This window comes from Pinus tabuliformis, chromosome 4_1, assembly GCF_031772625.1.
Source record: "Pinus tabuliformis cultivar Carrire ecotype Pingquan chromosome 4_1, CPIR1, whole genome shotgun sequence".
Taxonomy (NCBI): Eukaryota; Viridiplantae; Streptophyta; class Pinopsida; order Pinales; family Pinaceae; genus Pinus; species Pinus tabuliformis.
In genome coordinates, this window is record NC_142303.1 from 488,671,310 (window position 1) to 488,683,010 (window position 11,701).

At 36.4% G+C, this 11,701-nt stretch overlaps 1 pseudogene across 1 annotated transcript; it reads right to left on the bottom strand.

Moving 5' to 3' along the window:
• Window positions 1–257: 257 nt before the first annotated feature.
• On the bottom strand, window positions 258–7,899 carry LOC149176643 (DEAD-box ATP-dependent RNA helicase 20-like; annotated as a pseudogene). Its single transcript, XR_016258072.1, has 10 exons — window positions 7,362–7,899; window positions 5,021–5,193; window positions 4,674–4,839; window positions 4,367–4,520; window positions 3,573–3,665; window positions 3,326–3,411; window positions 2,996–3,222; window positions 1,641–1,720; window positions 1,349–1,462; window positions 258–1,098 (listed from the first exon to the last, which is right to left on the bottom strand). The product of XR_016258072.1 is annotated as a DEAD-box ATP-dependent RNA helicase 20-like (transcript).
• Window positions 7,900–11,701: the final 3,802 nt, after the last annotated feature.

An 11,701-nucleotide genomic window follows, 5' to 3' on the forward strand; every position in this document is an offset into this window, starting at 1 on the left:
AATAAAAATCAAAATATTACAAGAATCTTTAGATGCACTGCAATAATAAAAATAGAGAGATAGGATTGAAATGGAACTAGAAGGCATTGCAGCATTCATTATACTTGTTCTAAGAAGTTATTTCCAGTATTTACCTTTCGCATGCACTCATCTAGTTCCATGTGTGATGCCAGGAAGAAGAAATCATATTTCTCGGTATTCACCATCCATCTATCTATCCCGGTATTCACCATCCATCCGTCCATCATTGACTATCCCGAATGCCATCAGCTGGTAAATCCCTACCACAGCTAAACAGTAATCAATTTTTCCCAGGATGAGATTAAAAATGTAGATATATTATATATTATCATGTTTTGATTCTCTTCAATTGTATAAGAGCCTCCCTTGACACTTCTTCCTCCCATTGCTAGTAGTAAATATTGACTTAATCCCTTCCAAGTACAGAATGTAGGGAGAAGAAACATGACAGACTTAAAAAGAAAACTTCCATGGCCTGCCCCAACTACATATATAGTATATACTTCTAACACTTGAAACTGGGAATATGTAATAAGTGACTTGCTCGCAATGTAAATCTCCTCTTCCCCTTATCATATTTTCTCCATTTCAAAAGTAACAAATGGTCAAACAAATTTGGTCATAAACATGCAAAAGGGTTCATAGTTCTCACCTTAGTTATCACCAAAGTGACAAATCCATTCTGTTCATTAACAAGTCAGAAATAGTGTTCTTGACATACAAAACTACACCAGGTATGTCACGATCAATCAGTATTTTGTGAAGGCACTCTGTAACCAAGTTCTTCACGAGCAGGAAATTGTCCCTTCACACTGTTTCAATGGCTTTTGATATGGAATATTTAAAAGATCAGGAATATTTAATAATTAAGAAGGCATCAAATAAATTATTTTTCTAAAAGCATTTTGAGCCTTCACAAACACTAAGGCCTGTCTTTGAAACAAAAAGATCAGGTTTGTCACCTTTAGTATCCATTTTGTCATAAGCATTTGGCTTTGTCCACAACAACCCAGCATATCTTTTCTTGCTGATCAACAAGTATGGGTAGTATATTTTTTCAAATTCTAGTTTAATAGGCTGCATAAAAGCATATGTTAAATAACGCACTGATTAGATGCCAAAGATACACCAAACAGATGCAGATAAGCGACAGAAAAGCATAAGAGATCATCTTGTCCTGTGCATATTTACAAAGATCTCATGGAAGTGGAATGTCAAAAGAATATTAGTTTTAAAAAGAAAGGTGATATTAAAACATTCATCCCTAAAAAAAAATCATTAACAACTCTAGAGGCTTCACGGATATTTAAAATTCTTGACACTGTACCTTTGTAAATGTACCACTAATATAATCTGAGGCTTCCCTCCCTAGCGTCATGGCCTCTTCTATATTTGGTACACCAAACTGTATCATAACTGAATCTGTATCTCCATATACAGCCTAGATTCAAATATAAAAATATAATATCAAGCTATACAGTAGAAATCTTGGTTAGGATCAGATCACCCATTATGATTTCAAGAACTTGGACTATCACCAATACAACAAGTGTACTTCCTGTCATTACTGATCCAGTTCAAAGATTACAAATGCCTTTAGTTGCTAAATAATAGCCTACCTCGGCATTGTATTGGTAACCACCAACTATTGTGAACCTTTCTTCAACTAACTTCTTTGTATGCTCTATCATTTGACGGTCTGACAAGTGGAAAAAAGATGAGATGATTAATGATAAGAAATTTTAAAACAATACGTAAAATTGATATTATCTGATGGAACAGAGAATGTGTCAAAAGATCAAACTGGACTTGTAATCAAAATATAATAAGAGGGCCTAAGCATATCATATTAGTTGTACAAGTACACATGACTAATTAATGCAATTCAAGAACTCGATCTTATTTGTACAAGATTGTCAATTACAGTTCATACCCAAAACATTATGCCAGGAGGAAGAAAAGAATTACATGGATATAATTTATGCCCAAAAATAATCAATGTGAATGGCTGATACATGCGTATATAGAATAAGAGAGGACTACAAGCATCTCTATCTTGTAAGTAAAAGAAGCACCAATAACGATCACCAGATGGAAAATAGGTCATCTCTCTCTATTGCTAAGAAAAAAATGCTATATTTGGCAATAGATGTAGTATATTCTATTCCTGCACCCAACATAAGAATATACCTGATGCATAAATGAACTCTCAGACTACAGGCCTGATTTAATAGTATTGGCTTTCTATGTTTCCCAAGTAGATCCAATTAGGTGATATAGGTATGGCCCTAATGAAATGTCCATATACAAGACAAAAGCATAGAACAATAACCATGAAATAAGAAACCATGCTTCAATAATGCAATTCCTATTACACAGTCCAAGAAAGGCTTGCCATCTGACAATGGACTACAGCAAAATCTACACAGTCCAAGAAAGGCTTGCAATCCTACAGTAGACTACAGCAAAATTTTCCACGTACGGGAGAAAGGTCACATGCTGCAAAAGCCAATCAGGTTGCACTAGAAAACCAGCTCCATAAATTTGGGCCAGAGCAATGGTGGTGGCAACGAGGTTCCCTACCATCAAACATAGGAGTTGTATTCAACCACCGCCAAGCTACAATCCATGCTTCAGAATGACCACTAGCAGCCCAGAATCCCCAACTTGAAAAAATCAACTCCCTAAATTTCAATCAATGCATTATTTCTGCACCCCTCCACCCAGCTTGTAACGATGAGCCCACTGAAAATGTAAAATAATTTCAGTTCTAATCCCCAATAGCATGTCAATTCAGCTCCTACAGCTAAAGGCAAGAAGTTTGGAATCTACATAGCTGATCCTATAATCAACCTCCTCTATTCTAAAAAATAAAGAGATGAACCGTGAATAGGTAATAAGAAGACAACCTTGTAAACATTCTGGTGTACAAAAAGTGAACTTTCGATTCTTTAATACATCAATTTCTACATACCCAAGCCTCGTGCAGCAAAATCGGTAGCAGTCATAATAGGGCTCTTTCCAGCCTTAAATTCTGATAAGATCCAGTCTCTCTCAGCTTGGCTTTTATCTCCATGAATTTATAGTGCTGGCCATCCATCCATACGAAGTTTCCTAGTAACTTGGTCACAACCTTTTTTAGTTTCCAAAAAGATAAGCAAGCGGTTACCATCCATGATCTCCTCTAAGAGATGTATTATTCTGAAAGAGAAATTTCTTAACTCATGGGTGCATTTGCACAGCTAAAAAGCAAAATGATAGTCAGTATATACTATAAGCTACACCTAGGAAGGATAAACTGCACCTTGTATACTTCTCATGTTCAGAAACAATCTCCACAATTTGCTCAATAGCATGGTTTGCCTTGAGTTCTTGTGAGCCAATTATTACCTAGAAAGACATAAAAATTCATACAGCTTTAGCAGAAATTGGAAAACCTCCAATAGACTCCAATAATAATAAAGTTGCAAACATAACAGAGACAATCACTTGCCACCCAAGAAAAGCAAAGCTCAGTTTTGTTACATGCAAACTTGTAGAAAAGAAACCACCTTGTACAGATTATGCAGAGATTGCCTAGCAAGAAGCTCGACTTCCTTTGGCCAAGTTGCACTCCAGTATAATGTCTACCGATCTGGCCGAATCTGCATACCAGGGAAGATTCAGAATTGGTTACAATAGACATCAAATAGCTCTAATGTCAAAGGGGAGAAATAGTGTAGGAAGATAGGTTAATTAAACATTTTCTAGCAGATAAATATGGATTACAGAAAGATCCGCAAAAGTTGGTCCATACCCCAGGGAAAAGTTCTAAGTAACTAATAATTCACTGCCATCACCAACAAGGTCCTTTTCATTAAGGCACCAATATAAAGTCCATACATACATGTGTGTGTGCTGTTCAAAGTTACAATTGTCTCGAAACCATGGAGGTGAACTTACATTTCTAGACACTACTTGTATTAATGAATTCTACTGTGAATAATCAAAATCAAAATGAGACATTGCTGCTCCCAAAACAAATATTCAAAACCCACAGTTCAGGTTTCAATACCAACCTTCTTCCTTAGCCAGGAAAGGACAAAATTGAGAACACCAGAGAAAAAAAAAATAATAATAACAACGAAAGAAACAAAATATAACCCAACAAAAAAAAAATCAACTTTTTATGGTCTTTTATAATGAATTCTTAACTACTAATGAAAACAGCTTTGATATCTGAGTCAATAAGTAATGGAAATCAATATTAAAGCCACAAAATAGGTCATATTGAAAAGTTTACGAGTGTGCAATTTATCGTGTGTAACTAAGCCTATAGTATATATTAAATGGCAACGATACATACTTGAGAAACAATTTTTTTTATTTGTGGTTCAAAACCCATGTCTAGCATACGATCAGCTCCATCTAACATAAGATATGTCACTCTTTGCAAGTTTGTATTTTGTGACTCAAACATATCAATTAACCAACCCGGAGTTGCAATGACAATCTCAACCCTAAATCCAAACAAGGGAAGAATAAAATTAGCAATTCAGAGTGACATCCAAAGGTTTGATAACATATGAACAGTGAAGGCAATTAAACAATAAAACATAAATGATTAAGATCTGCGAATACATAAAAGGCTTAGAGTGATGCTACAAAGTAACCTACCATTCAAAAGATCTCATACTTGTGGACCTTTGGGAGCACCTCCATATATACACGTATTCTTGATTTTTGACAATGCCCCAAATTTAGTTGCCTCTTGCTGGATCTGGATAGCAAGCTCACGTGTAGGTGCTAACACCAAGACAACAGGCCCATCTCTTGGAGCTGATATATGACAACAAGCGACAGCATTTAATATGTATCCATGTATAGTAGGAAGGGAGGAAAAAGACATTTCCCTCCCATCAATAGATCATACTTAAAAAAAAAAATTACATCACAATAAAACGGCCAAGGAGGAGATAAGGCTCTAGACAGTTTAAAGCTAAAAGACGCAATAACAAACCTAAATAAGGTTAACATGAACAATAGCAAGTAAAAGATATGCCAGTGTCTTCACAGAGCCTGTCTCACCAATACCAATTAAATCCCTCCCTTTCAAAGCCATAGGCCATCCTTGAGCTTGAATAGGTGTTGGCTCCGTAAAGCCTGCCTTTACAACCTCTTCAAGAACATACTCTGACAAAAAAAATACCTGCAATACAAAAATTAGCATAATTTTTCTTACATTCTAGAAATGTCTTAAAACCAAAATTTTGATAATCAGTAAAATCTGACACCCAAAATAGATATAGAAAGGCCTGAGCTTTGACTGTTGCTCAACGATCCTATTTTACACATTTCAAATTTTTAGTTTGAATAGAAATCATAAAATATAGGGCAACCAAGTCCAATTCAAGAAGGCCAAAAGACAAATTTCTAAATTATCCTGCATTCATGTACAATTCAACATAGCATTCAAGGAATCATCAATCATCAATACACAGACATGTTAACATGTGAGGGGTACTTTTAACTAAGATAACAATAAGAGAAACTCCTCCAAATACCAAATACATTTATACATTCAAATCACATGCCTTCAATAATGATTATATGATTTCTTTATATACCTATTTAAACAGTGCACATATGGCCCATTACTTATTAAGCCAACCATATTACATAATTTTTTACACATAACATAGGCATTTAACCCCATAAATACTACCCTTTGGAATCATATCAAATAAATTTAACCCCTTATATTCCCTTGGTTCATATCATAAATACATCCTTAAAAAGCTTTGAACTATGAAAACAATCATAGTGAGAAAGGATCTTAAAAAAATATTACAAAGAATAGGAAATTGGCACATTAATATCATACAATAAAGTATCTACAGATTTTTCAACACAGTCCCTTCTCAAGGATGGACAACAGAGTCTCGTCAGAGAATACAAGGTCAAAGCATAGAAGCACTACAACTACCCTTTTTATCATGTCAACCTCCAATAGCAATCCCTCATAGCAATTCAGGAACGTGGGAATTAGGAGAGTAGTGATGTGCTGCAATTTAAATTCAGCAAAGATAGACACACAGCCAAGGAATGTTAGACATCCTCTAACTTTGCACTTGTGCTGAGGAAAATCCCTACTTAGAATTCATGGTAGAATTAATCTAGATTACCATCCTATCATTGCCTATTATTTAGAGAGGAAACTGGAGCAAAGTAGAAGAATAATTTAACCCTCCGGCACAAATGCTTAGCTAACAAGGATGGTTGAAACTTTCTCCTCTTCGATAGGGGATAAAGAGAGTAGTTGGATGCCGTGATGTAAAAAATTAATCTCAGAAACAGTCAAACATGAAAACTTCACACACAAAAAATCCACGTGCAAGGAAGTTTGAACAATTTAATCCCATCACAAAGAAAAAGGTGCACAATAGAAGCCAAGACTAAGACAACTGAAAAATTTAGGGATGAAGTGCGGATGAAGCTTACAATAAAAATCACTTCAAGTAGTCCAGGTCCCGAAAATACTAAGTTATTGGAAAACCTCTAAAATTAGAGGCTAAATGTATTGTTAGATTAAAGTTACGGGAGACAACCTTCCATACCTTTGACAACATATCCCGAAGGAAATGTGTTGGGAACCAAGTTTCCACCAAGTTTTTAGTATGGGAGTGCAGGAGCAGAGAGACACATATGGAGGGGCATGTCGAACCATTCTCAAGGAAATTTGATGGGACTGGGACATAGAAGTTCCTATCACAGGCTCTCATTTCTAAAAATATATAAAATGATAATAATAATAATGATAAAACCATAACAATAACAATAGATCTCATGCAAATTCATCATTGAGCAATCCAATGAAAACACCCAATACTGAAAACCCACAATCCTGAAAACCCACAATCTTGAAAACTGTTAAGGGCACTAAATTGATATTAAATTCTACTTTCTTCAAGTCCAATGAGGTTGGAACCACTGTCAAATATCCTAAAACAATGAGTGGTAATATTTAAAAGTTGAAATAAAAAAAAGTTAGATATAAGAGAATGTAATGTTATAATGTCAAGTAAAAAAGATAAAAGAGATAAGGGAGAGAATGTGTATAATTACCTAAGTCATAAATTCCTCAAAACTCTAAACCCTATCTCTATTATGTCTTAAAAAGTTGTTAGACAAAATCTTTGTTGTTAGACAAAATCTTTGGGGAATTCTTAAAAAATTGTTAGACATAAAATCATTTCTTTGGGGAAATATGGGTGTTAGTTTTGCACCTAGGCATTCATTTTTTGGTGGTGGCGGAATGGCTGGAAAATGAATTATGATGAAGAGACAAATATTAATAATACCTGGAAAACCTGCATCACGAAAACTTTTGACAAGCTTGGGAACGTCTCGGCCATCGACTGTAATTTCACGTCTCTTGCGATATTCCCTAACCTCGTCTTCAGTCATAGAGGCGATGTCCTCTACCTCCTCATAGAAATTCTTCTTAAAGGGTGCCAGGTTCTCAAAATCCTGCTTCGGTAGTGAAATTCTGTCGAAACCCTCTTCGATCCACTCCCCTCAAACCCCCATAATAAATTCCTCCTCCTCCACCCACCGAGCCATCGTTGCAAAAACACTGCAACTTTAAAACCAGCTTCCACATCATAAAATAGAAAACCGTATAAAGTCATTTGCATGATTATTTCGATATATTTTACCTTTTCCTCTCACGGTACGAGTTGGGATCACCATATCTGCTGTCGTAGTGGCTCATTGCTCACAAACCCTGTAGAGAATATTTGAAACCCTAAACACCCAACAGAAACAGACGGACTCCACTGTAACTAAGAAATGTTGGATGGGACGAAAACGCCAATGTCAATCTTTGATATCAAAAGGCCTTCCTCCCCTCTAAACCTTTCAAACCTTCTCCTCCCTTTAAATATCCTCTCTCCTCTGAATTAAAAAGAACATTAATTTTTTAATTAATAGATTCCATTTATGAGAGGTACTGCCTCCTTGCTCGCCGTGATTTACATAAATGAAAGCCTTTTCATTGATTCTTAATCGTAATTTAGGCCAAGGGCAAAACTTATAGACAATAGAGTTTCTTTTTAGTTACTGAATGGCTCATTTAACCTGATTGTTATGAAGCTATGAAGCATCAAAGAAGAGGATATAAAGTTATTTGAACACAAGGATACTAGTTTAACCATCACCATTGTAATGGGAAAATATATCAATCATTTGATCATTGTAACCAAATAAATAAATTGGGTTAATATTAATTTTTAAGCTTTTTTTTTAATTATGGTGAATCTAACAACTCGTAAGTCAAATATATTATGTATTTATGACTATATCTAATGGCCCATAAGCCAAATATATTAGGCATTTATGACTTAGCAAGAGCTGAGACTCCACGAAGGTGGGGGAGCCTGCTTCTTAAGTCTTACCACAATGGGTCAAAGATGTCCCTCTGTGAGACTCAACACAAGGTGGAGGGGATAACATCCTATTCTGCCAACCACTTGGTCATCCCACAAGAAGACATAAACAAATTGTGATTGTGTTAATATTAAGGAAAGTTTTCAATTTTTGGAGTGCAAACTTCACCTAGGAAATCTAATGAAAGTCGTTAAAAGATATAAAAATATGCCTTTATGAATTAAGTGAATAAGGCCATAAGGGAAATAGTCATTAAAAATAATAATAATATATTCTTATTAGAAAGATATGAATAATTTACTTTTTAATGAATCTTTAAAACTAGATATAACGCCCTAACTCAAACCCAAAAAAAAAAGATATTGCATAGTTGAAAGCAATAGAAATTTTTGCACCACCCACACCATATGACAAGCATAAATCATGGGGAGAGAGCAATGGTACCTCAACATCACCGCACTCCATAGAGGAGGTAGGCATGGATACCACCCTCCCCCATCTAACATAACATGATCATGATAGTCATCTGCCATCATTACACAACATGTATCGATTAATTGTGAAGGGTGGCAAAGTTATGAAGGTTCTCAATAGTGATGGGGCTATCATGGCTAGGAGAAATGGTGGTATTTGGTAACAAATCACTTTGTTTGCATTGGACCAAGCCTTTCCTTGTTGCCTTTCACTGTTATTATGGGTGTTTTCGCTCTGTTCTAAGTTATTTCTAATTTTCCCTAGGGGGATGTCCTAGTCCTCTTGGCTTGGCCTCCCCCACTGTCACAATTCATGGGTGTGTCTTGACGTTCTGCATGGTCAATGGTAAGGTCAATTACTCGAGGAAAACACACAAGATCTAGAGTTTGGCCCATACACTACTCAACGATGGCTAGAAGAAAGTATTGGGTTTCTTGGTTTATGAAAGTATCGATTCTAGATTTGTTTGGTTTGGTTACACATGTTGTGTCTCTAATAGTTTGGTCTGCTCATTGCAATTTTTACTCTCTTTCTCCTCTAGGGAAGCAACATTATTATCTATTTTAAAGGGAGACTAGTCACTATTTGGCCCTAGTCTCACCACGTCCACCGACTTCTGCATTCTCCATTTTCCCTGTTGTTCCTTCTCTTTTCACTTACTCCTTCTTGTGGTATTGACTATTGCTTTCCCCATCATTCCCTATCAACGAGCTCGCAACAAAAGAGTCTCGTCGACTTGTGGGAATGGTAGCTCTCACACCCCCTTATAGGTCTAAGAGGAGAAACAATAGGTTGTTTTCAAAGAATTGGTAGATTAACGAGATGATCCATGTGGATATTTGTTGACACCTAATCATTAGGATTGGGTGAATAAATATAATCAATGTAAATAAATAATAAGAGATATGAACAGTCATCAGGAGATGAAGTGAATAGTCTCCCTCATGTATACAATAAAGACCAACCTAAAGTAAAAACATGAATTGAATTTTGTGGAGTTACTACCTGGCCTGACATGGTATCAGAGCCAGCTCCATTTTTGGCATAGTCTTGTAACTCCCTTCTGCTAGTTTCTTGCAGTCTGTCCACTGCCCCTTGTGGAGTCTGTCTACTGCGCTCTCTGTCCCCTCCACAGTCGCTGCCACTGTCTAAACACTGCATTATCTGCGTGGCTTCTGCCATAATCATCTTCTGCCATCTTCTACACATAATCATCGTGGCTTCTAGAATTGAATGTGAGTTTTTCTTGCTGCCTAAATTCAGAGACCAGTCCGCCCTCCAACGGTTCTTCTCGGTGGTCTCGCTGGAATTGCTGGAAATTTAGTGGTATTTTTACTATCTTGATATCAGAGTGCCTCTTTGTTGCTCGGTCCACTCCAGCCTCCACTTCTTGAAACTGAGCTTCCGTACTAGTTATCACTGGCTTTTCAGACTCTGGTCTTCCAATATCTATATTCATATTCATATTTGCGTCTTCCATATTTCTGATTTAGTGAGCTCACTACTAAAAGACCTGGAGAGTTTTTGTTTCGGTTTTTTTGATATATTTCACATTTGGATCTCAATAAAGGAAAAAGGACAATGCTGTATATATTTTCGTTGTGATACCTTGTTCGAATGATGCTCTCTGTTAATTGACCTATAATTTAACGTTGTCTCCATCTCATGGTATGAATTTTATTTGCTTAGTTACATACAATTTCCTTTTGTATCCGTGGGTAACTGCAATCCCATTACACCATAAGTACGATTTCCTCCTTCAAATGAACCTCTGAACATGCAAAGTGGTTAATGGTGTGGTTGTTGGGATACGAGTCCTCCCACGGTGGTGTATTGGTAAAGCGCTGCGCTGATTCGAGCCCAGGTCTCCACGGCCACAATGTGGAAATCATCATATTGCAGAGGACTTTGCAGTTAGAGGCAAAGAGCCAAAAGATGAAGTGTAGATCTACACATGGAGGGATGCTACACTTCGAGAGCTGACGGATCTGGTAAAAGAGGTCGCACTGGCAGTAAGGAGAAGAGATGCAAAACTATCATTTGCATTTGTGTATCCTAACAAAAAAAAAATGTACCTCTGTTGGAGTGCTGTATATACCTCTGTTGAATGCGCTATAAAGTTTTGTATTTACACTGTCCAATTCAGAGCGTTGTCCAGTTGAATGCGCTATAAAGTTTTGTGTATTTACACTGTCCAATTCAGAGCGCTGTCCAATTGAATGCATTGTACAGTTTTGTGTATTTACAGTCTTGCGTATTGACATTTGAATTTGTTGTCCAGTCATATCAAAATTATATTTTTTCCCATTAGGAGTAAAATTTTGCAGCAGAAGTTTTTGTTACAGTATGCATTCAATCATATCCATTGTGGGAATAGTTCTCACTAGCAAGGAGAACTATCCTGAGTGGTCCCGGATGATAAAACACACCCTCATTTTCAATGAGTTGTGGAAAGGAGTGTGCATTGGAGACAGAGACAAACAGCTAGAACAACCTACCTCAGACAAAAATCTCGCCATTTGGGAAAACAAGAACAACAAAGCCTATGCATTAATTGCAGCATCTGTAAGTGAAGAGGTGAGCCACCATATTACACCATTTTCAATTGCTTTCGAAGCCTTACAAAAGCTGAAAGAACTCTATGACTCACATTCTGCACTTGAAGTTGTTCAACTCATGATTAAACTCTTTACTCTTGAATTGCAAAATAATGATCCTCTTGCTCTTGCATCTAAAGTAATGTCTATAATGCATGATATCCAAGCAACTAAAATTGATT